At 38.2% G+C, this 24419-nt stretch overlaps 1 pseudogene; it reads left to right on the plus strand.

Annotated features, from left to right (window-relative positions):
- The first annotated feature begins 5065 nt into the window (after nucleotides 1-5065).
- Nucleotides 5066-24419, plus strand: part of LOC132113333 (proton-coupled folate transporter-like) — a 49027-nt pseudogene continuing 29673 nt past the window's right edge.

Consider the following 24419-nt stretch of genomic DNA (forward strand, 5'->3'; position numbering starts at 1 on the left):
GCCTCTGTTAATTCTGTTCTCTATGCAGGACATGCCGATCCCCAGAGGGGCTCAAACATAAGACATGAAGCCCTTTTGATGTGGGGATACTGTTTTTATTGATCGATAAACCACTGTCTTGGCCCCCTTCAAATTCTATTTCTTTTCTATCCTTCCTACCTCTTTTCACATCAAATCAAAACTTGTCTGTGGGATTTAGGATTTTATTTTTTTGCCCATCCTCCCTGGTGTAAGGTATTTCAGAGAGTATGTGAATGCAGCAATACCCAATAGGAGTTTTTTTTTTAGGACAGGGGGATGCAAAGAGTACTGTTCAGGGCAAAAACATACAGTTCGTTCTCATGTAGGCCCAGACTTTGACTTTATTTCCCAAAAGGCAGTAAAACTGGTAGCAGTTCTAGGAGCCATTGGACACAGAAGAGTGTATATACAGTAATGTGAGATATCTTATAAAAATTGGAATTCCAAATTTTGATTGCTAAATTTGGTATTTTGGTGGGACTTGGCACAGTTTGAGAGCTTGTTACAGTCCCTTCTGAAACTACAGGAATTATGTTTTGTATCAGAAAAATGGCTCTTTATTTTATTTTTTATTTTTTTTCAGCACAATTTAAAATACTGTTTAAAGTCTCCTCAGAAACAGTCAAGGTTATTTAAAGTGGAAATCATGATGACTCTATAGTTAAACTAATATTTACATTTCATTTTATTTTGAGTTCATATTGAAATCTCTTTTGATTGCAGACTTTGGCATTTTAGCAAGTCTCAAGAGCACAGTTTGTGAGGAGACATGCAACATTACTGGGTTATTTTCTGAAAGAGAAAAATCCAAGCAGCAGGAGATTTCAACAAAAATACCAATTTGCTCCATTTCTGCCTACAAAACATAGTATTTCGATTAACTATTAGGAGGTTTTTTTGTTTGTACAGGGTTTCTTATTGCACAATTTTCTTTTGGGAATGAAACTGACATTGTGAGGAGGAGTTAACTGGCATGATGCCTCGGGTTGTTTTCATGTGGATGTGTCTAATTGTTTAATGATGTTAGGTGCTGGCTAATTGAACACCCACTGTTCCAGTACCACTGTTTGTTGTGAAAGTTCCTGGGAAAACAGCCACTGGTGTTCCTGCACCCCATTGAATTAGCCCTGATGAGCCTGGTGTTATCAGCCATTGCCTTTCAGTCACAATATGACCTTCAGAAGTCCTCTCTTGAAACCGACAACATTATGTATGCCAAGGACGCTGAGGAATGCTTCCCAACGAAAGGTCCCTCGTGCACTCAGCATAATCTTGGTCATCAGCCCCCACGTATCATGTTCAAATGAGGGTAGAATCTCTCAAACATCTTGGGAAACAGCTCATATTAAGGTCAAACCATCCCAATCCCATTTAGCAGGCTTTTAACAGCTATAGCCATCAACAGATCAAACATGTAAGTGGCATTCCCGCTGAGGAACCAGATTTGATTTTACATTAAAATGACTAAGACTCTGTCTTTTGTAACTCAAGACTCAACTCACTTTCTTGATGTGTTTACCTGTCTAGGCTGTCATGTCAAAATCGAACTCTGAATGGCCACTGAGGGTGTACCTGCGGCGATACAGACGTCTGTCAACATCTAATACCATTAATGCCACCTTCCACAAAACATCAGCAACACACTGGCTCAGCACTCACCAGCCCTCTTTCAATAATCATTAAGTCCTTTTTCTTTCGCCTCTCAGCCTCATTGTTGTTTCCAGGTACTGAATGATGGTTGGCTATTGTATGCCCGACAATGTCCTAGACAGCACTTTTTTTTTTTTTTTTTTGTAGCTCGGAGGACAGTCTGTGGCTGTATTGTGTTATATGTAAATTATGATCTCTGTGGCATCTCCTTTGTTGGAGCTGCTGTATTTAACGCAGATGATTTGATATTGTCCCCCGGCGGCGGCACTTGTGAGCCTGTATCAAATTCATAGAGGTCAGTGGGGGAAGAGAGATGGAGTGTTGGATAAAGCAGTGAAGCGTCTGATGTTTTATGGAGATTTGCAGCCGTGTGAGTGTAATCGGTGGCTGATCCTACTATTACCATCAGGTCTGTTTCCAAATGTTTAACCGCCTCGTTCTTTTTCGCACAGCTGCCTTCTGTATCATTTGTGCAAAAACGTGTTTGACGCACACAAACAATGTTTAGGCTGATTAGACGAGTACTACATTATTAGTTGTTATTCTTGTTTTCCCTCCAATGGCCTTTCTGCACAGCAAGTGTTTACTTTTGGCATTTACTTCTCCACTTTTTCTCCTCATGGACCACAACAATGGCTTAGATTAATGGCATATCTTAAATTAAATAACAAAAGCCAAATGCAATCTGTTCAAGAGAAAAAAAAAACTCTCAAGAAAACAAATAATTAATGTCGCACAAGGAGTGACGGCTCCAATTCATGAAGCAATTTTATTCCTTGGCTGCTGAGACATGCAGAAGCTGTAAACGTTGGGCCAGGGAGCAGCATGAGGGTGCAGAGGAGCGCTGATGACAGCCAGTAGACTCATTGTGACTGGAGCGTTGGCTCTGCAGCCACTGGGCTAACTGCTCCATTAATCTTCCACACAGGCCTGCACATCACCCCCCACCCCACACCACCAAATGCACAGCAGCAAAAAGCCAAGCATTTATCCGAAAGTGGAAGAAGTACTGGAACCTGCCTACTATGATCTTTGCTAGTTCCTCAATGAAATATTTACACTTCAATGGCCCAAAATTACAAAATTACCATAGACAGACAGACAGACAGACAGACAGACAGACAGACAGACAGACAGATAGATAGATAGATAGATAGATAGATAGATAGATAGATAGATAGATAGATAGATAGATAGATAGATAGATAGATAGATAGATAGATAGAGCAAATTATTTAACGATTCAACTTGTTCCTGAATAAATTGGTTGAGCAAATGATCCAATACCTCACTCAAAATGAAACTCAAATATTCTCTGACTTGGTACTTCTTTTGAATAAGAAGCTTATTACTTAAATTATTTATACCGTAATCAATTTAATGAAAGTAAATGGGACCCTTAGCATTAACACTTTAAAAACTATATGCAAAATGTTGGGCATTTAATTACTTATTCCTTGAAAATGTTAAGTAACAATTGAATATAAAACAATAGTGGATTTAACATCAAAATGTAACATATAATGTCAAAATGTATGTAACATTCTCCCTTTAAATACTTTGGTCTGTTCAAGAATATTTGATATTGATTTCATATTATGTAGCCTATTTGAAAGAATTAAAAGAGCAGTTTCTTGTCTACCCTTGTATTGTTGAGGTCAGTATGGGATTTAGAAAGTAATTAGAAATAAGTAATGCTATACTTTTTAGAGTAATAAGTACAGTAATCTAATTACAGTGATGAAGATGCAATTAGTAGCTAGTAATGAATTGCTCTTTAAAAGTAACTTACCCAACACTGGTGAACACACAGTGAATTATGATGTAAGCATGTTGTGAAGCTTGTGCGAGAAGTGACAGAAGCACATCACTTTACAAAGTGCTGACACTTACATAACAGGTTAAGTACTAATTTAAGGATTACAGTGACTAAATATGTTAAATGCTATTTGTGTACAGAAAGACTCATATGCCATGGAGAACAACAGTTTAGTGCGGCTGTGACCCTGTTACACACAAGTCGTACACACAGTTCTGTTTTTGTTACCTTGGTGGTTCCTTTAATAACAAAGCCTGTCTCGAGTGTCGGCAGCCTTGTGACAGCAGTTCTGCAATCAAAAATAAAGATAGGACTGTTACTCCATTCAAGGATTAACTTTTTTTTTTTTTGAAGGGTAAAGCAGAGAAATAGCCCTATGCATTCAGCAGAGATATATGTGGCTCTATTACAAGATGGGAAATGGGGAAATAAAAGGCAGCTGTAATGATTCCTGATATCCCCCTCAATAGAGGTCTTAAATAGCCCTACCTGATGGCAAGGTCTAGAGAACTCTGCTCTCACTGCTCCGCACATTTACATGTGGCATGTTACATGCAGCCGTTTGGGAAAGTGATGGACACATTCCAGAGCCATTTCCCATCACACTTCATTTTATGCTACATTAGTACTGAAGGTCCAGTTAGTAAGATATTCAGGTTGAAAATTGAAGAATTTTTCATCCTTTTTAGTCTGTATGTATATTAACCTCCTGGGGTTGATGGTGGCACCGGCGATGCCAGTTACAATTTTAATGGTAACAGCGAAAAAACTTTGAATGCTACATCATTTTTGATTGTACATATAAACGTAATACATCACTTAAATTTGTTAAGGGTCTACTTGTATTTGTGTACACTCACAATTACAATAAAACAATGTGCTTTTGTAAAATTAAGAACATATACAGGGTGCACTTTCAGTCATCTCAGTCTCCACACATATCTCTTTGAAACTTGTCACTAAAATTAACTGAAACTCAGCGAATACTTGACACAGATGCATAAGAGATTATTCATTCTTCAATTGTCCACGTGAGATGCGCGGCATGTAAACACTCACATCACAGCAAACAAAGCATCGAGACTTTTCTTCAACTTTTCGGCTACTGTTCATTTCTGGAAGAAGACGCGAATTTACCTCAGAAGAATGCGGCGGCTTGATATCCAGCGGATGATATCATTTACACGATTAAGTGTTTTTTATTAGCCTACTTGCATTAGTTATCGTGTTACTGTGACATAACTGGTACACATTTTACTAGTTTCTACCATGATTCCTTACTAAATGTATAATCAAATGAATCATTATTTTTATCATTAATGTGCACATGGCCGTTGTTCTGAAGCAATGGTTTACAGTTAAAGAAGTTTAAAATAATATTTTTCTCACACACACCTATCACTTTGCTTTAGGAAACACACATTTCTCAGATGTAGTTGTTTGGGTTACCATTGTGTTCATTTTATTCTTCAGACAACAAGTGCGCAGTTTGGAATTCAGATTTAGAACTTTAGAACTCTATAGCATCAGTGTAGAAAAGTAATTACCTGGTGAAACATACATATCTGGAACAGCATGAGGGTGAGTAACTGATGAGAGAATCTTCATTTTAAGGCAGTTTCACATTTAACATCTAAATTAAAAACCCTTATAAAGTAGATTTTAGATGTAAACTTATGTCCCCATTTTATTAATTCAAAACATGGCAGAGACTCGTCTTATCTAGACTCACTTTCACAAGCATGTGAACCATGAGGCAATACACTAAGAATAACCCCTGCAGAAACTGTCTCATGTTGAAAACATCTACACTGAATTAACATTTTGAGATGACAGAACAATTACTTCATAATTGAATTTAAGACTCAATTGTCCAAGAGGCACAGAAAGCATGGGCTAATGGCTTTCATTCAAATGACAGCCAGCATTCATCTGAACTCATCAGAGCATTCCAAACATCTCAAGCATTCCCCAACGGTGCAATGTTTATATACTGGAATGCAAGTAAAATGGGCCTGATAATTATCAACATAACTTTGGATCTGATGATTTTAGACTGTACAGTTGAACACATTGTTCTTTATTCAAAGCCCATGATAAGATACAGACTTACATCTATAAAAGATAATCAAAATGTTCCCAGACAACATAAACAAGGAATTATCAACATAAACATATTTATTTCAAGGTTGCTTAAAAAACATGACCACATTTGCGTTTATATTATAAGATTTGGTTCTCCTTTGAAACACCAGCCACATACAAACTCTGACACACTGTAATGCAGAAAGAGTTAACACTAACTGTAATTTTTCTCTTGTGTCTCATACCTTTTTTTCCCCTCGTCTTTTTGTGAGCACATGATAAAAGAATGCATGGAATGTCAGTGAATGCGGCGCCAGCAGAGTATCCAGTAGCACTGGCCGATGAGAACTGGGAGGGTGGAGGTGGGGTCGAGCCTGGAGACTGGGCTTTCTTTACTGTGTTTGGGGAAATTACTGCTTTTTTTCCATATAAAGTAGTGCATTCCACAGGCTGACTGGCAAACGAAACCTCCTCTCGCTTCGTAAAGGGACAGAATTAGAGACATAAGGAAAGAGACATAAAAGCTGAAGAGGGGAAACACATTCCTAAATCCTGAACGTATACAGCACTTGAAAGTAATGTACAGTTACAGGAAAAGACTCTGAATCAGACCAGTAAATGTATTCAGTGTATGATATCACTTCCTTAAGTGCATTCAGAGGTCACATTCTAATACAAAACATGAGGTGTATTTGAATCGTGAATGATACAAAATGTAACACTGAACTGATAAAGTATGAAAAGCACTATATTGTTGGGCACAATGAATAAATCAAATAACATTCTATTGACTGAACCATTTAAGTGAATGATTTAGTGACTTACAAATGAAGACACTCACTTAATTTGTTCCTTAATGAATCGGTGGATTGAGCGAAGGATTTAATAAATATGGCCACTCAGTTTGTTCCTGAATGAATTGGTTGAGTAAATATTTCAATAACTCACTTATAAAGACAATAGATGTATCCAAAATTGCATACTCTCTGAGTATGTACTGTTTTTTGAATAAACAATGACTAAAAATTATGTTCTGTATAGTATGAATGTAACATACTAAATCTGTCATGTTGTCATTGTCATGTGACTTAACATTGTCAGTTGTGACGCTTCACTGCCAAAATGGACTGTGAATGCCATTTTATGTTGATTTATGCAGTGGCGGCTCGTCTGGGGAGGCACAGCTTCCCCCCAGACCAATACAATTAGTGTGCCACCTCTATTTTAAAACCCACGAGCCGCCACTGGATTTATGTATCTGACATATAAACTTATGTGATACACACAGACGAGCATGTTATTGACTATATTAATCACCCAGCACTGGAAATATATTTCAGAATGAGTGATTTTAAAGTTGATTTTATGGAAAAGAAACAGCATTGCAATATTATTAGTCAATCTGACTGTTAGCTAATGATCTGTTAAAACCCGAAACAAAAGATGCTGCAGGGTGAAAATGAATCTGAGATCAAATGGAACATATACAAAGGTCTCCATTTCATCAACAGCTCTAGGGTGGGTCAGCTATTATCCCATGTGAAATTCAGGGTGAGAAATCCAAAGTCCTCCCTCTGGTAATGCAAGCCACTCAGTCTTGGTCATAGATGGCAGTTCATTCAGATTCTCTAAAAGAAGATTAAATTGATTTTTATGTTCTCTGCAGATAAAACTCAAATCGCATATTGCCATTATTTGATCTTTTCATATTCACCAGAAGAAAATGTGTTTTCTTGCAAAAAGGTAATTTTACACTGCTGCCTCAATAGTCATAAGGTTCAATGTAGCGCAGCATTGTAGTATGCTTTTTTTAAGTAAGTTATATACAGTACTTTCCACATGCTTCAACTCAGACAGGCTTGCATTTAAAACTTTTTTTTTTAAATAAGCGATTTGCCTGAATATATACTGAATGTACCTTGATGCACTGTGTCTAGCAGATTACAAAAAAATTATATTTATTTAACCCTCATGTTGTGCCCCCCCCAAAAAAATCCTTTATAGTTTAAGGTTCAGTTATGCATTATGTAGTATGTTGTAAATGCATCTCCTCTTATATTTTTATTAATAATAAAATGATGTGCCTTTTCAAAAGCACATCAACTAGTCCTGCTAGGTTAACCCTCTCCGAACCTCTCGGCACAGCAAGAAGACCTAAATGACAGTGAAAAAGAGATTCAGCTACAGCACTCAGCACTTCTTTCTTTGTTACACCCGTTACACCGGAGAGCTGCTTCACCTTTACTCAAAGCATGAGGTCGGATTCTTCCTGAACAGTGCTGAGAGCCGAAGGTATCAAAACAAGTCAAAGTGAGTTTTTGAGATGCCATTACAGAAGTCACTCGGGTTCATTCTTCTCTTGACACTTAATGAACAACAGTAGCCAGACACAAACCCATAATCTGCTAATGTGTTGGACCCTCATAGCAAGCTTCACTGGCCAGCTATGCCGTAATGACGCTCTTGCCCTCTCTTTTCCGTGTGCATGGAGACGTGAAGCTTCACAACATCGAAACAATATGGACATAGATGATGTTTGTTTCTGGTCTGGTAAAGTCAAAGAGAGGATCATTTCATCTCATCAAGTCTGATTCACTTCACCCGTCCCTCTAAAATACATTCAAATGTGCCTTCAGTAAAAGATTGGTTTTTAGTTTTCACTTCACAGAGACCAGAAAGTCTGCTGAATTTATTTAGTTGTTTTTCTGATAGTATAACCTCATAATACCCATTAAAAAAAAAAGAAAGCAAAGAAAAAAGAACTATAATAAAAGCCATTTGTACTTCACACATTTCTGTTTCTATGTTACACCCTAATGCTCTTTTAAAATAGCCACTCAATATATCTCATGTATTTTAATGCAGTCCATAACTTCACAAACCTTCATAAACACGCTGAATTGTTGTGGCAATAACATTCGCAGTGCATTTTGATTCAGCTCGTATATTGATGTAATGTACATCCTTTGCTATTTATAGCATCATGTTGCTTGTCACATTTCAGAACAGACAGAATTCCCTGTTTAGTGGATGGTGTATTGTCAAAGTGATGCAATTAGATATGTTCTCTTTAACAAACTGCCAGAGGCTGCTCTGTACCCCTTCAATTTTTTTTAGCCTGTCTTTCCAAACAGGATTTAGATTTCATCAACCTCATTTGTCTTCTCCGAATTTGCTACTGCTGTTTAAAAAACAGACTTTCTTGAGTCTCTATTCAAATATTTGGGCTCTTTCTATCAACAATCAAAGGCTGTGAAGTTGTTAGTCATTAATCCCATAAAGCCTCCTGTAGCATATGTAATACACGGATTTCTAAGGCCTCTATATTATCAACATGATTCAAATTTGGCTGAAAAACCAGTTTTTAGACAATCTACTACGTGCCTTCTGTCATCTGACTGTTAGTAAGTACGTAAAAGACCTCTCAGTATAATTAAAAAAATGCCTTTCATGTTGTGGTATACTTGTCTTTTTGCTGTTAAATCTTTAATAAAGTAAGTTTATATTGTTAGAAATATTTCAAGATGTACATTTACTGAACTGAAGCAACTTAGGTTGACACAACAGGCTTTATGTATATATATATATATATATATATATATATATATATATATATATATATATTGTAACGAACCTGAATTGTAGTCTTCTGTTCGATCACCACCAGAATTTGCCTGTGCTTTACATTAACTCTTGCACCACACAGACTGTCACAGATCACACTGGACTACAGTTCCCACAATGCATCTCACTGATTACATGCACATGTGAGGCCAATTCATATGCTCTACAAAAGGCTCGCTCTCTTGCTCATCTGGGCCGAGCGTTAGCTACTTTGCAGAGCCGTTTACCCTTCTGAATTTCATTCTGATTCTTAGCTTTAGATCTATCATTCTAGATCCTGACTTAGTTCTTAGTTCCTAGTCTTAGTTCTACTATTCTAGTTATCTTGTCTAAGCTTTAGTTTAATCATTCTAGTTTCATCCCGAGCCTCAACCTTCTGCCTGTCTTAGTTTTACCTCTCTAGTCTTGCCCCTATTAGAGTTTTTCTGCCCCTTGATTGATCATCGCCTGTATACGGATGACCCCATTGGACTACCCTATTGGATATTGTTCGCAGACCGCAGATCCATTCCTGCCTATGCATCACTCTTCGTCTTGTATCCTCTGTTCCTTTTTGTATATATATATATATATATATATATATATATATATATATATATATATATGACCCTGGACGACAAAACCAGTCATAAGTCACACGGGTATATTTGTACCAGTTTACTACTATATTATATAGGTTCAATAAACTGTTCCATTAAAAATATGGTCCCACTTTAAACTAGTCAACATTTAAAGCAGATCAAAACCTTTCATCAAAGTTGTGAAAACCTAAAACCAATTTTTTTTTTTTTTGTTCAGTTGTTTTGTCTTCAGTTGTTGACTACTATATATAATATATATATATATAATATTTACGTCCACACTACTGGTAAAATGTTTGGGATCAGTAAGACTTTTGTTTTTACAATATAAAATAATGGTTTCTATTTTACTATCCTTTAAAATATAATTTATTTCTGTGATGGAAAGCTGAATTTCCATCAGCCATTAGTCCAGTATTATAACGTGTCACATCCTTAAGAAATCATTCTAATATGCTGATTTATTATTACAGTTATCAATGTTGGCAACAGTTGCGCTGCTAAAAATTGTTTTTGGAAACTGTGATACTTTATTCAGGATTCTTTGATAAATAAAAAGTAACAAAGCACAGCATTTATTCAAAATATAAATATTTTCTAACAATATAAATGTTTGCTATAGCTTCTTAACAATATAACACATCCTTCCTGAATGAATTCAGCTTGCATCAGGAATAAATTAGATTTTAATGTAGCCTACCTATATTAAAACAGAAATTACATTAGACTATTTTACATTTCACAATATAATTTTTCCCCTGTATTTTTGATTAAAAATAAATGCAACCTTGATGTGCATAAGAACCTCCTGTAAAAAAAAATATAAAAAATCATTCTGATCCCAAACTTTTGACTGGTACAGGGTTTGAAATTAACCAAACCGCCAAATACATTTAAAAATCAGCTCTGGCGGATAATGCTGTCAAATCACGAAATCATCGAGAATTACGTTTTATACACCATATTAGATGTTTCTTTTCTCTACTTCGCCAGCAAAAAATCATTCCAAACACAGCCACAGCACTGTTTTTCATCTCTGAGCAACATGTTGGTCTGGTCAGATGGTGATTCGTTCCTGAATGAATCAACCGTTTACATGATTCGGTTCAGTCGCAATGACTCGTTTATTAACAGCGACTTGTTGCCACATACTGGCGGTTTTAATTTTAAATTGAATGTATCTTTTCAGTTTTAATTAATAATTTCAAATATCAGTATTCATAATTTCATGATTAAAATATCGAAACATTATTTATGCATTTGTAACTACAGGTTAAAGCATTCCATGTCCCTCTAGTCTAAGCTGTATTAACCTGCTCTTTTACTGCACTGGTCACAGTACTTTACAAACATGTATTTGCACTACTCATATTTTGCACAGACTGCACACTATTCTAGCTATTACTGTAAACTCTCTAAAGTTGTTACTGTACAAAGCACAGTAAACTATTTCTATAAAAATATCATTGCACTACTTTTATTTTGCATAAAATACATTGTTTAACAATACTTTTGCAAATTCATCCAACTGTATTTATTACCACTGTTTTCACGTTGCTGCTGTTCATAATGTATATATAATCCTACATTGCTTTGTTCATAATGTACATACAATCCCTACATTGCATTCCTATTTATATTCTGTATATACTCTGCTCAATACTTTAAATAGCAACTCCACTGCACATTCTGTATATCATAGCTTCACTTACTCTGCACTTTTATGTATATAAAACACTATATTCTAGCACTTCTGGTTAGATGCTAACTGCATTTCATTAGCTCTGTACTTATACTCTGCATAATGACAATAAAGTTGAATCTAATCTAATCTAATCTAATCTAATCTAATCTAATCTAATCTAATCTAATCTAATCTAAATGTCACTTCATATGCAATTTATTCAAATAATAATTTTGTTGATTCTGATTTCATTTGTTTAGTAATAGCCTAAAAGTAATATTATTATAATTGACTGATTAAATGTAAGAATTTGACTCAAAAGGTAGACTAATGCACACTTTTAGCTTTTTATAGGTAGAAATGCCCATAAAAGGTAAAATTCAATTTAAATTTATTGAAAAAAATTAAATTGTATCACTGCTGTGAACAGACAGAATATGAAATATATCAAAAACTTAAGGAGTCAGCTGTTCATAGTAGTCCTTAAGACATCAGCACAATAACAAACTCAGCAAAATATGTTTGTAATTATACTTATTGATAAGATTCCAGGAATTATTTTTGTCAATATCATAAACCCAGTACTGACACAAACTTATTTGTCACGTCCAGCGTAGACAGCCTCAAGCTGCTGGTTTATTTGTTTTTGTTAATTTCACTAAAAGTATTTTGTCAAGCATGTCTAATTATGCTAGTATAATCCTCAAGAGTAACAAAACAAACTTGACAAATATACACTATTTCTCCTCCTCTAAAATGATCCTATGACTGGCAAAGTATGGAACTAGCAACACAGGTCACGGGTTCAAGCCGCAGGTAACACATAAAGCAAAATGTATGTTCTGAATTCATTAGTTTGAAGATAGCACCTGCTGGTAGATGTAATTACTACACCATCAGACTGTTATTCAAGTTTTTTAAGACAAGATAACTCATGCTTTTAAGAAAGAAACCTCTTTAAAGTGTGTATCACTGAACACTATGAACACTAAGAGCTATTTTAGACCTTTGTTATGTCCATAACTCTAACCTTGATTTTGTAAAATTCTTGGTAAAATTTCCCTATAGTAACTTCTTCTTAAAGGCTCTATTAATTGTATTTTTTTTTCACATTTATTTTAATTTAGCATCATGTCCTTGCATAATTCTGTCGCTTTCAGCAGTGAGATGGACTACAGTCTTGAAAATCACATAAAAATAAAATAACCCATAAAAACACTTATTTTTAATGCAGTTGGTATTACATAATATTATATATATATATATATATATATATATATATATATATATATATATATATATATATATATATATATATATATATATATATATATATATATATATATATATATAATATTATGTAATATTATCTAAAATTTTAAACAACACTGGTTAATTTAAAAGACCGCATGAAACACATTTTAGCTGCCAAACATGTTACCTGCCAAAACATTTTTACAGTGCTTTTTAAGAAATCATGAGTGGCTTAGTCAGCTAAAGAGAATCTGCATAGAACTCTTTGTACCCCCTCAGATTTTTCGCCGAATAAATTCTAAAATGCAACTTCTAAAGAATACTTCTAGCACCTTTGGGAATATTCACTGCCTGATTATTATAGTTTAATAGTGTTACATTCACAATAACAATTTAAATTTGTATCGCAACTTCCAGAAATAATTTGCTTTATAACTCAAACTTTAGTCATCATCTACCCACCCTCAGAAACTCTTTTTTATTCTATGGCCTTTAAACAAAATAGGTGCCTGACACCAGTGCATCTCATGTTCTTTGTGTGTAGCACACTTTGTAAAGCAAGAGGACGTCATGCCGCTGACTGTGGCTCCCAGAAGAATGGGTCATCCGACCTTCATGTGTGCTCAGCAGGGTTCATGATGGCTTCACCGTATGCTGCACAAAGGTCTCCTGACATACACTAATTAATGTTAAAGAGCAAGAAATGAGCAACCTTGTGTCCATTAGTTCTGTAATCATTGTCAGTTATGTTAGGACATTCATACATGTGCAGTCCATTCAATTATGTAATTTGAGCTTCAATTTTCTGTGCAATTTTTTTTTTGCACATTTTCTCTCTATTCCACGTATAGGTCCCTAATGTGTTTTGATATCTTTTGAGTATGATGTCGTGAGACTCAGGGGTGTGTGTGTTGAGCAGGTTGTGAACCCTGATGGGACGTGATGCACATGTAAGAAGAGCCCCTACGGTGAGCTGTTTGCTGCGTGTCTGACCTTGCAGTGCATCTGGGCTCCGCTCATGCATAAATGCAGCATTTTACAGTCCTTTTGGACATCATTATCAAACGATACACCTACTAGACAGATATTATTTGTTTGAAAGTTACTCTGATAGATTACACATCAACACTGTTGGTGTGGCTGGGAATAAACTAGAGCGCATTAAGCTGATCTGTTTCATATTCTTTGTTGTTTTCATCATAGTGCTCATCTGCAGTATTATTTTTCATTTGAACAACATAAAGCTTAATCAAATGCATCCAAATGTTACTGAGAATGTACGCCTCATAAAAACACTTCCCACAATTCCTTCACACCATTGCACCGTGATTGTCTGCTGCCAGATTTATCTTTATTTGAACTGAAAACAACGTGTGCAAGCACCGCTATGGTCTTTAGGTATTCCAGGACTGTGAAAATGTCTTGCGTGCCAAGAAAGTGATATAAATTGAGAAAGTGTATGAAGTGAAAACAATAGCCGGTAGCAGGAAATCTACCAAAATTCATCTTTAGAAATAATTACAGCTGGTGATGTGTGCTGGTGGAAGCTAATGGCGGTAATAAAAATGTTAAAAGCCTTTGAAGATGAGGCCAAACCATAAGACATCAATTTGGGGGTATTAAGGCACATATCTACTTAGTTTAACACTAAGTACTTGGAAATGAGGGTAATAAAAACAAGACGAAGTGCAAAGTCTTCTTGTTCAAAAATGCATCTACTGAAGCTCATCATTATCCATTTGTCACTGCAAACAGTTTATATGGTTTTTTTTTACTGTTTCAGAGGTCATATAAACTTCTTAACTTTAATTATAATGCTAGAGATGCATGGATGGACAGACCAATAGATAGATAGAGACCTTTCTGAGGTTTATTTTTGGCATAAATGATGTTCGATTACTTTTTTCCAAAATCTTCATTTGATGACCATTTGATGATATGAAGCAATTCAAAAAGGAGATATCGTTTGTGGTTTTACTTTCCTATGGGAAAGAAAATCAGAATTGGCAAGTGCATTTTAAACAATAGGATTCATTTAGCATTGGATTTCTGATCTAATCAATGCTTTTAAGCTCCATCAGAGACTCATCTCACAGGATTCATCATCTATTGGTATTAACCCAAAACACACTAACAAACTAACACACTAACACAGTACACGTACATGCAGGAATTCCTGATTTATCAACCAGAGTCAATGCGGTTTGGTGAGGGACCAAGAGCTGTTTAATGTAGAGGTGAAGCAGAATCCCAAGAAACAGATCAGAGGGAATTATGATGAGAAAGTGAGAAAGAGAAAGACCTAGTATAATGCTTACTGCATCAACACTTCAAAAGCAGTTTCCTCCCCACCACCATGTCTGAAATAACACAGCAAAAAGAAATACAGTTAATTTATGAAACCATTTACACAGAAAAGATCATTGCCAGATCAGAGACCCTTACTGATGGACTCATCTAATTCAAATGCAATATGATACAATTACCACATTTAAAGCTAATAAGAAGCATTTTTATCATATATTAAAAGCAATATAGCTGGAGCAAAGATCAGGTTTTGTAACTGAATAGAAGATCGAATAGAAAGCCATGCAAAACATGCTGTAGCGTGACAAGAAACCTGCTCTTCTGAGAACACCATTTTCTCAGTGAAAGGAAAACGTTATGAATTCTTAACAAAACGAGTGAACTAAGGACCACAAGATGACGCATGATTCACTGCCCATACAAAAAGAAGAAAACAAGCAAAAGGTTTTAAAACAAAAAATAATTTTCTCTCATAAAGGGCGCATACGTCACTGTTTCTAGTGGTCTGTTTACAAGGAGGGTATTCCTGTTTCTTTCATTCTGTGTGTGTCTCTTATGGACTTAAACTTTTATCTTCAGGAGCAGATGAGTGTGTGTGTGTGCCTGGTTCATCATGCAGTCAACAGATTTGCGACGTTTTGATCAGAAGAGCAGCACTAGCACTATTACAAACTTTGTGCTAAATACGTCGGCCGTTCAGTGAAGGTCAGACCATTAATCTCACTCTTCAGGAGAGCTACAGTGTAGTTCGTTTCGCACGTGAGCACACGGTTCTAATGTATAGCATGGTTGAGGTCCAAGAAAAAAAAAAACCCTTTACAGAGCTTTTATGTTTTCTATTTTATAAGGTAATTTGCAACAATTACAGTTTTCACCAAGTAGAATATGCATTCATTATTCACAGCTGTCTAGTCAGATCCTCACAACTGTATGCATATGCAATGGTGTACAAATCATTTAAAAGTGGGGGTGGACACATTTAGGCATCGATTATCTTCCAAAAAGTGGGGACAGCGAAAGAAATTTGTAAAGTACTGTTTTTTTTTTTAAACCTAGTAAGCTGTCTTGAGTGTATCTCAGAGTAAAAATATAAAAAGCTGTGACTTTATATCTCATATTTGCAACCTCACATATCGCAATTCCAACTTTATTTTTCGCAATTGTGATTTTTTAATTGTTGCGATTTATTACAAATTTGACTTTGTGTCACATAATTGTGGCTTAATTTCTTCTAACTGTGACTTCATTTTTGCAGATTTATTCTCACAATTTTGATTTAATTGCGACATTATTTCTCACAACTTTGACTCATAATTGAAATTTTATACTTTATTTCTTTTAGTTGCAAGTATTACTAACAATTGTAGATTTCAGTATGTGACTTAATATCTCACAATTTTGACTTAATTTTTACACTTTATTTCTTGTAATTGCAACTATTTTACGATTGCTCATTTATTTCTCACAGTTTGGCATTCAAATTTGACAAATGTGATTTCATTCTCATGATTGCTACTTCAAACTTTTTGTTTTTGTGGCTATTTGTCATGATTGCTCATTTATGTTTTGCTATATGACTTCATAACTCAGAATATCGACTTCATATTTGACTTCTTAAATTATTTCCTGTAATTGCAACTATTTATCCTGAATTCTCATTTACTTCGTATCTCACAATGTGAAATCATATTTTACAAATGCATCCAACTTTCAAATTTTCTTTTTTCTATTTTCCTTTCAGGGTGAAGACCAGATTCGCAGAAGGCAACATAATGTTTATAGCCCATTAGAAAGCACTGATTAAGATATTACGTGGAATGTGGAATTTAGGTAATATATACAGTATCTTAGTGTATATGCACATGCACAGTATAAGCATGTATTATATGCACATATATAACATATCCTATAACATGACACAGCACACTCACATCTGACAAGTATTGTGTTTTGACCAGGATTTGAGGCAGTACTGAAGAAGACAGATCTATGAGAGTGCCATATGATAGACCAGTCCAGTGCTCAGACAAAAATAAGACTCCTCAGCCAGCATGCCTGTGTAAATATTTGAACTCTGCCCAGCAGATATCAGTGCCTCTAGAGAGAAAAACACTAGTTCAGGTGAGAAAGGGTTCATTCTGCATGGTTGCTGCCCATGATCTCTCCCCCGCGGCACGTGTATTCACGCTCTGCATACGGATTGGAGGTACAATAAGTGAAAAAAAGAATGAAACCATCAGGAGTGCTGATGTGAATGTCTGTTATTGATTTTTTTACCATGTGACATTTTTTTTTATTAAAAACTTTTTTTGCACCTGGTTTTATTCAAATTAGTTCCCTTTCAGTCGGTCACTCTCAACGTTACGTCGATGACCGACGAAATTGGGATATCGCTTCGACAGACCAATCTACTTCGAGTGTAAACTAAATGAGCCAATGCACATTGGCATGCAATTATTGCATCCAGCTGCTGCTGATCACAGCGTGATTATAAGTAGGCAGCAGGTGCAATGCATACCAGCTTTTGGCTTCGGAGTATCATTCTGCTCAACTGTGTCTGCTGTGAACTACGAGTTCAGCACGCTCTCTGAAGCTTCGTGTGTTGGCGAGATGGTGCTTCAGCGGTGGTTGTTACTTTGTCGAGTTGGTTGCGCACTTCAGGCTGCACTACCCCCTGTCGTGTTGCAAGCGGCCAATTACCCATGCGCACCTCAGCACTAAAAGAGCATTTCCTAAAGAGCAAATTTCTCTAAAAGAGCTTCACGGGTGCATCTTTGTAAAGACAACGGATCGTCCTTATAAGGATGCCGTTTCACTTGTGCGTTTCTGGGTGCGGTCGTTACCTGGCAACGGGTGATGGTCACGATCACTGCCTCACGTGTCTGGGCGTCAAGCATGCTGAGGTGGCCTTCATGGACGAGTCATGTTAAGAGCTGTGAACCAGGCTCTGCTACCTTCAGGGGGGCAGAGTCCCGTTTCTGCTGCCGCAATCTGGGGCTCGTTCTGGTGGCCGACAGACGAGAACCACTTCCAGCAGTAGCGTGGGTGGTTTGAGGATAACAGTGGTGGCAAACCTCGCAGGGAACCAACCCTCTGGGGACCATCACTCCTCTTGCACCTCCGATCAAGTGGAGCTCTCCCAACCGTACAGCTGACGAGCTGTCTCGAGCAATACTCCCAGGAGAATGGCTACTCCATCCTCTGACTGTCCAGCTGATTTGGAGACAGTTCAGAGTCGCTCAGGTAGCCCTGTTTTTCCTTCTCCAGAGACCTTTCACTGCCAGCTTTTCTACTCCCTGACCGAGGGAACACTTTGCATGAATGCACTGGCACACAGTTGGCTGCAGGGCCTACGCAAATATGCGTTTCCCCCAGTGAGCCTTCTCGCACAGACAGTGTGCAAAGTCCAGGAGGACGAGGAGCAAGTCTTGCTAGTGGTGCCATATTGGCCCACTCGGACCTGGTTCCCCAAACTATTGCTCCTCTCGACAGCCCCTCCTTGGCTGATTACTCTGAGGAAGGATCTACTGACTCAGAGACGGGGCACCATTTGGCAACCGCGTCCAGGGGCGTCCAGACCTTTGGAAACTCCATGTCTGGTCCCTGGACAGGACGTGGAGGTTTTAGGTGACCTACCCCAGGAGGTAGTGAAAACCATCACTTTGGCAAGAGCACCATTTAAGAGACATGCTTATGCCTTGAAGTGGAACCTGTTCGTTGAGTGGTGAGAAGACCGAGAAGACCCCCAGCACATCGCTGACAGATATTTGTAGAGCTGCGGGCCGGGCGACCCCTAACACGTTCGCTAGATCTATAGCCTTCGTGTAGAGCCGGTATCCTCCTGTGTTCTCACCTCAAACGGGTAGTGGCACTGAGAGGCCCAGTTAGTGTCGGCTTGCTTAAACTGCTCCAGAGTGTACGTACTGTAGACCCTGTTGAGATCCTCCATCAACCTAGGCAGCTGGACATGGCTGAACGTCTGGCACCAGGCCTTCATGATGAATCCTTGAGAACCATGAAAGGCTGGGTTCCATATTGAGACCTAAGTGGTATAGCTCAAATCAGATCCGAGGACTGGTTTGTCACAATAGATCTCAAAGACGCATACTTCCACATATCCATCCTTCCACAACACAGGACGTTTCTGAGGTTCGCTTTCGGGGGCAAAGCTTATCAATATCGAGTACTTCCCTTTGGCCTCGCACTCTCACCCTGCACGTTCACGAAATGTGTAGATGCGGCTCTGGTATCCCTCCATATGCAGGGCATCCGCATTCTAAATTATATCGACGATTGGTTGATTCTAGCTCAATCAGAGCAGATGGCGGTTCGACATCGACATGTCGTTCTCGCACATATGGGGGAGCTGGGTTTGAGACTAAACGCCAAGAAGAGTGTAGTTTCTCCAGTTCAGAGAACCACCTATCTAGGCGTTGTGTGGAATTCGACCACGATGCAGGCATGTCTGTCTCCTGCTCGGATCGAGTCGATCCTCACATCAGTCGAGAGAGTCAAAGAAGGCCAGTCACTCACTGTCAAACAATTCCAGAGATTGTTAGGTCTGATGGCAGCTGCGTCCAATGTGATACGTTTTGGCCTGCTGTACATGAGACCCCTACAGTGGTGGCTCAAGTCCAAGGGCTTTTCCCAGAGGGGAAATCTACTTTGAGTTATCAAGGTCACGCGGCGATGCCTTCGTGCCTTAGACATGTAGAAGAAACCTTGGTTCTTGAATCAGGGCCCGGTGCTGGGAGCTCCTTGTCGCCGTGTAACGCTAGCAACAGACGCGTCCCTCACCGGTTGGGGTGCGGTCATGAGTGGCCACCCTGCCCGTGGTCTGTGGAGTGGTTGCCATCTGACATGGCACATCAATTGCCTAGAGATGCTAGCAGTCTATCGAGCATTGAAACATTTCCTCCCAGACCTGAGAGTTCACCATGTGTTGGTGCACACCGACAACACATCAGTGGTCTCTTATATCAATCACCAGGGGGGTCTGCGTTCACGCCCCTTGTACAAGCTGGCACACCAGATCCTTCTGTGGTCCCAGGGCAAACTCCTCTCGCTCAGAGTAGTGTATATTCCTGGGAGATTGAATGTGGGAGCAGACATACTGTCGAGGCAGGGGCCGAGGCCCGGGGAATGGAAACTTCACCCCGAGGTAGTGAAGCAGATATGGAGAGTGTTTGGCACAGCCCAGGTGGGCCTCTTTGCGACTCAGGAGACATTGCAATGTCCCCTCTGGTTCTCTCTAGTTCATCCAGCTCCTCTGGGACTGGACGCTATGGTACAGACCTGGCCGAGGCTTCGTCTGTACGCCTTTCCCCCTATCGCTCTGCTCCCGGGAGTTCTGGCGAGAGTACGCCGGGACGGGGTCCGTCTGTTATTAGTGGCCCCGTTCTGGCCTTTCGGTGGCCCCTACTTATCTAGACTTTGCCCCTGGTATGGCCAAAGCATTCTTATACCCTCGAGCGGGTTATGTTCCGAAGGTTCCCTCTGTTACACCACAATCTATCGTACTGCAGGCCTTCTGTCCTCCTCCCTTTCGGGAGCCAGACCAGGAGAAGCTAAATTGTATGTGTCCAGTGCGAGCACTGGACGAGCTGCCCTGTGGAGAAAATCCGACCAATTGCTTGTTTGCCACGGTCCTCCTAAAAAGGGTTCTCCTGCCTCCAAGCAGACCTTAAGTCGTTGGATAGTCGAGGCTATCAACGTCTCCTATGAGTCCTCTGGTCTTCCCCTTCCATTGGGAGCCAAGGCTCACTCTACTCGGGGTATGGCGGCCTCTAAGGCCTTCTCAGCAGGTGTGTCCCTCTTGGACATCTGCAACGCTGCGGGGTGGTCCACGCCCTCTACATTTGTCAGATTTTACGACCTTGACATGTGAGCCACTCCGGGCTCTTCTGTTCTCTCGCCTTAGCTGTGCTCTTCGGATACACACTAGGCAGGGATTTGGAAGTCTGGCAGCGTGGGCACATCGTTCCCCAAAGCGCTTGACGCAGCTCGAGTTCCTGAAAAGGAACGTCTCAAGGTTACGTATGTAACCCTGGTTCCTTGAAGGAACGAGGCGCTGCGTCGCAGAGCCATACTCCCGGCACCCCTGCCGGCGCTTGCTTCCCTACTTGAAGCTGAAGCCAGCTGCACGGCACGTGCTGTTATAGCTTCCTGGTCGCTACGTCACCCCGCCCGTGACGTCATGCCCTTCCGATGGACAGATTGCACACGATATTCAGAGTCGGTCTCTTCAGGGACGTTCCCTAAAGCGCTTGGCGCAGCGTCTCGTTCCTTCAAGGAACCAGGGTTACATACGTAACCTTGAGACGTTACCAAACATAACCAAGACGTTCTCTTTCTGCACTACAAAACAGATGAAAAAAAGAAAATAATACATTTGAGATAATATTTTATTTTTTATACATTTTAATCTGCCAATGGATCAATAAAAAATAGGCCTACATTATTCAACATAACTGTTCTTGTTATGTAGTTTCGCTTCTTTGGGTTAATTTGTTTTGCTTTAAATAATTTTTAACTGAAAAAGAAATTCTCAATTGATATACTCTTCACTAGTTGTTGACACCAATATTTAAAAAGTAATATGACTAATACATGGTATAATGTATCTTAACAATTATATACATACAATACAATGCAAAGACAAGTGAATAGAATCTTATGTATGCTGTGACACAAGGAAGTGTTAGCACTTCTGTTAATTTGTCACTTATTGCATAACACGATACTGTACCTTAAGGAATGCTGATTGTTGTTCTTTGGATATTACATAACATATTTATACACTATATCACGTAACATGATAGAGTAAACTGTAGCTAGTGCAAAGAATGGGTGTTTTATCAGTTTACAGTTAACATTCTCTACAAAGCAGAAAAGGAGGAGCTTAATTTGTTAAAACAATAGCAGCAACACTTCATGTGAGTTTGAAACATCACTTTCTTTAAATAGAAACCAGAAAATATTTCTGTAGTAAAAAACTGTTAAATGTTCCATTTGAGACAAACTAGCTTTCTAAGGGTAATTCTAAGATTTACATGACAAAATTGTCCTGTGTGTCTTTCGAAAAGTTTTGCATATAGATGACAAAGTTTCAAAATGAATCCCATTCATACAGATCCGCGAGAAAGGAAAACTAAACTAAAAATGCTGTATTATATATGCCAAGCCAGTAGCTGGTGATATTCATTTGTAAAGAAACACCATGTGCCTGCACACGTACACATTCCTCTAAAATGCGGTGAATAGAAACACTGCAAAACATGCATGCATGGTTTCAACCCGTTTTCAAAAGTTTGCAGTTACAGGCCCCCAAAGGCAATTGTAATGAAAATAAACAGACAACATGCATTTTTTATTGAAAACAGTGACGTGTAAATGCCTCCTACATTCTGTGGCATTCTACTAAATCAATAAATCTTATGAGGCCTGGGCCCACTAGGGGGCCTCAGCAAACTTCAGACCGGGTCCCAATAGTCCTGAAAATGATTTAAATGTAGTAATCAGAAATAATAATAATAATTAATATGCTAAAATTATTGTGGCTGAAAGAGCCACAACAAATTAAGAAAACATCTTCATCAGTTTGAATACATATGTGCTGCAAATACTCACAATGCAACCAAATAAAGAAATGCACTGCAAATGCTCACAACACTACCAAATACAGAAACCCACTGCAGTTGCTCACAATACTACCAAAAAGAGAAATGCACGACAAATGCTCACAACACAACCAAATACAGAAATACACTGGAAATACAAAAACACACAGTAAATGCTCACAACACAACTAAATACAGAAACACTGCAAATACAGATATGTGCAGCAATTACTCACAACACAACGAGATACAGAAATGCACTGCAAATATGCACAGACATCATTGGAAATGTTTAAGGGAACCTTATGATAAGTTGCGAGTATTTGCAGCACACTTCTGTATTTGGTTGTGTTGTGAGTATTTGAAGAGCTTTTCTGTATTTGGTTGTGTTGCGAGTATTTGCAGAGCTTTTCTGTATTTGGTTGTGTTGTGAGTATTTGAAGAGCTTTTCTGTATTTGGTTGTGTTGCGAGTATTAGCAGAGCTTTTCTGTATTTGGTTGTGTTGTGAGTATTTGCAGAGCTTTTCTGTATTTGGTTGTGTTGTGAGTATTTGCAGAGCTTTTCTGTATTTGGTTGTGTTGCAAGTATTTGCAGCACATTTCTGTATTTGGTTGTGTTGCAAGTTTTTGCAGAGCTTTTCTGTATTTGGTTGTATTGTGAGTATTTGCAGAGCTTTTCTGTATTTGGTTGTATTGTGAGTATTTGCAGAGCTTTTCTGTATTTGGTTGTATTGTGAGTATTTGCAGAGCTTTTCTGTATTTGGTTGTATTGTGAGTATTTGCAGAGCTTTTCTTTATTTGGTTGTATTGTGAGTATTTGCAGAGCTTTTCTGTATTTGGTTGTGTTGCGAGTATTTGCAAAGCGCTTCTGTGTTTGGTTGTGTTGTGAGTATTTGCAGAGTGTTTCTGTATTTGGTTGTGATGTGAGTATTTGGAAAGCGCCCCCCCCCCACACACACACACATAAAGATGTACAACTGCTTTGATATTTATTTTTATTACAACATTAGTATCAGAGGTACATTTCAGGAAGTATTTCGAATATTATCTTGACATCAAAAAATTTGTGTTATTAAAAGTTGGTTCATGCTATACTACACTTTTTTTTTTACAATTTTCAAAAAAAGAAACCTTTGACAGGCTATAATTGAAGCACTGAAAATGAATATCGTCAATGTGCACTTAAATATTCACTGCAGTAAAACCATTTGGAGAAAATGGTTGCACCATTCAAAGGACATTTCACTTTGCACATTTAACATTCTGAAAACGCATACTGCAGAAAAAAGAACAGTATTCTCACAACTCTTTGCTTTTTCTGGGAAAGTGTGACTCTGGTGGGGATGTGTTCATAGGGCATATAAAGGCCAACCACAAAGTAGAATGATTCCTGATAAGAGAATATCGAGAGAGACAATTTCCTCCTGTTCCATCTGACATGCATTTGACTAACCTTTTTTTTTTTTTTGCAAGAAAACAGTTCCTTCATCCACTATTCCCTTTGGACAGTATGAACACTTGACATGGGTTTACTGTACCTTAATACGACTTTAATATTTTAAGAAACTGCTTGCTTTGACCTTCCTTGCTCTGACACTGCAAGTTGAATTTGTCGGCATGGAAAGAGAGACTAAGGAGAGTTGTTACACTGGAGCCAGTGATTTTCCTCTACATGACCAGCACTTTCATCGTAACACCTGCATATCAACAGATGATTATCACAAAGCAGGAAAAGTAAAGAGAGAGAGTGAAAGGCAGAGACATTAATCAAGTGT

This window comes from Carassius carassius, chromosome 32 (assembly GCF_963082965.1).
Source record: "Carassius carassius chromosome 32, fCarCar2.1, whole genome shotgun sequence".
In the NCBI taxonomy this organism is placed as follows: domain Eukaryota; kingdom Metazoa; phylum Chordata; class Actinopteri; order Cypriniformes; family Cyprinidae; genus Carassius; species Carassius carassius.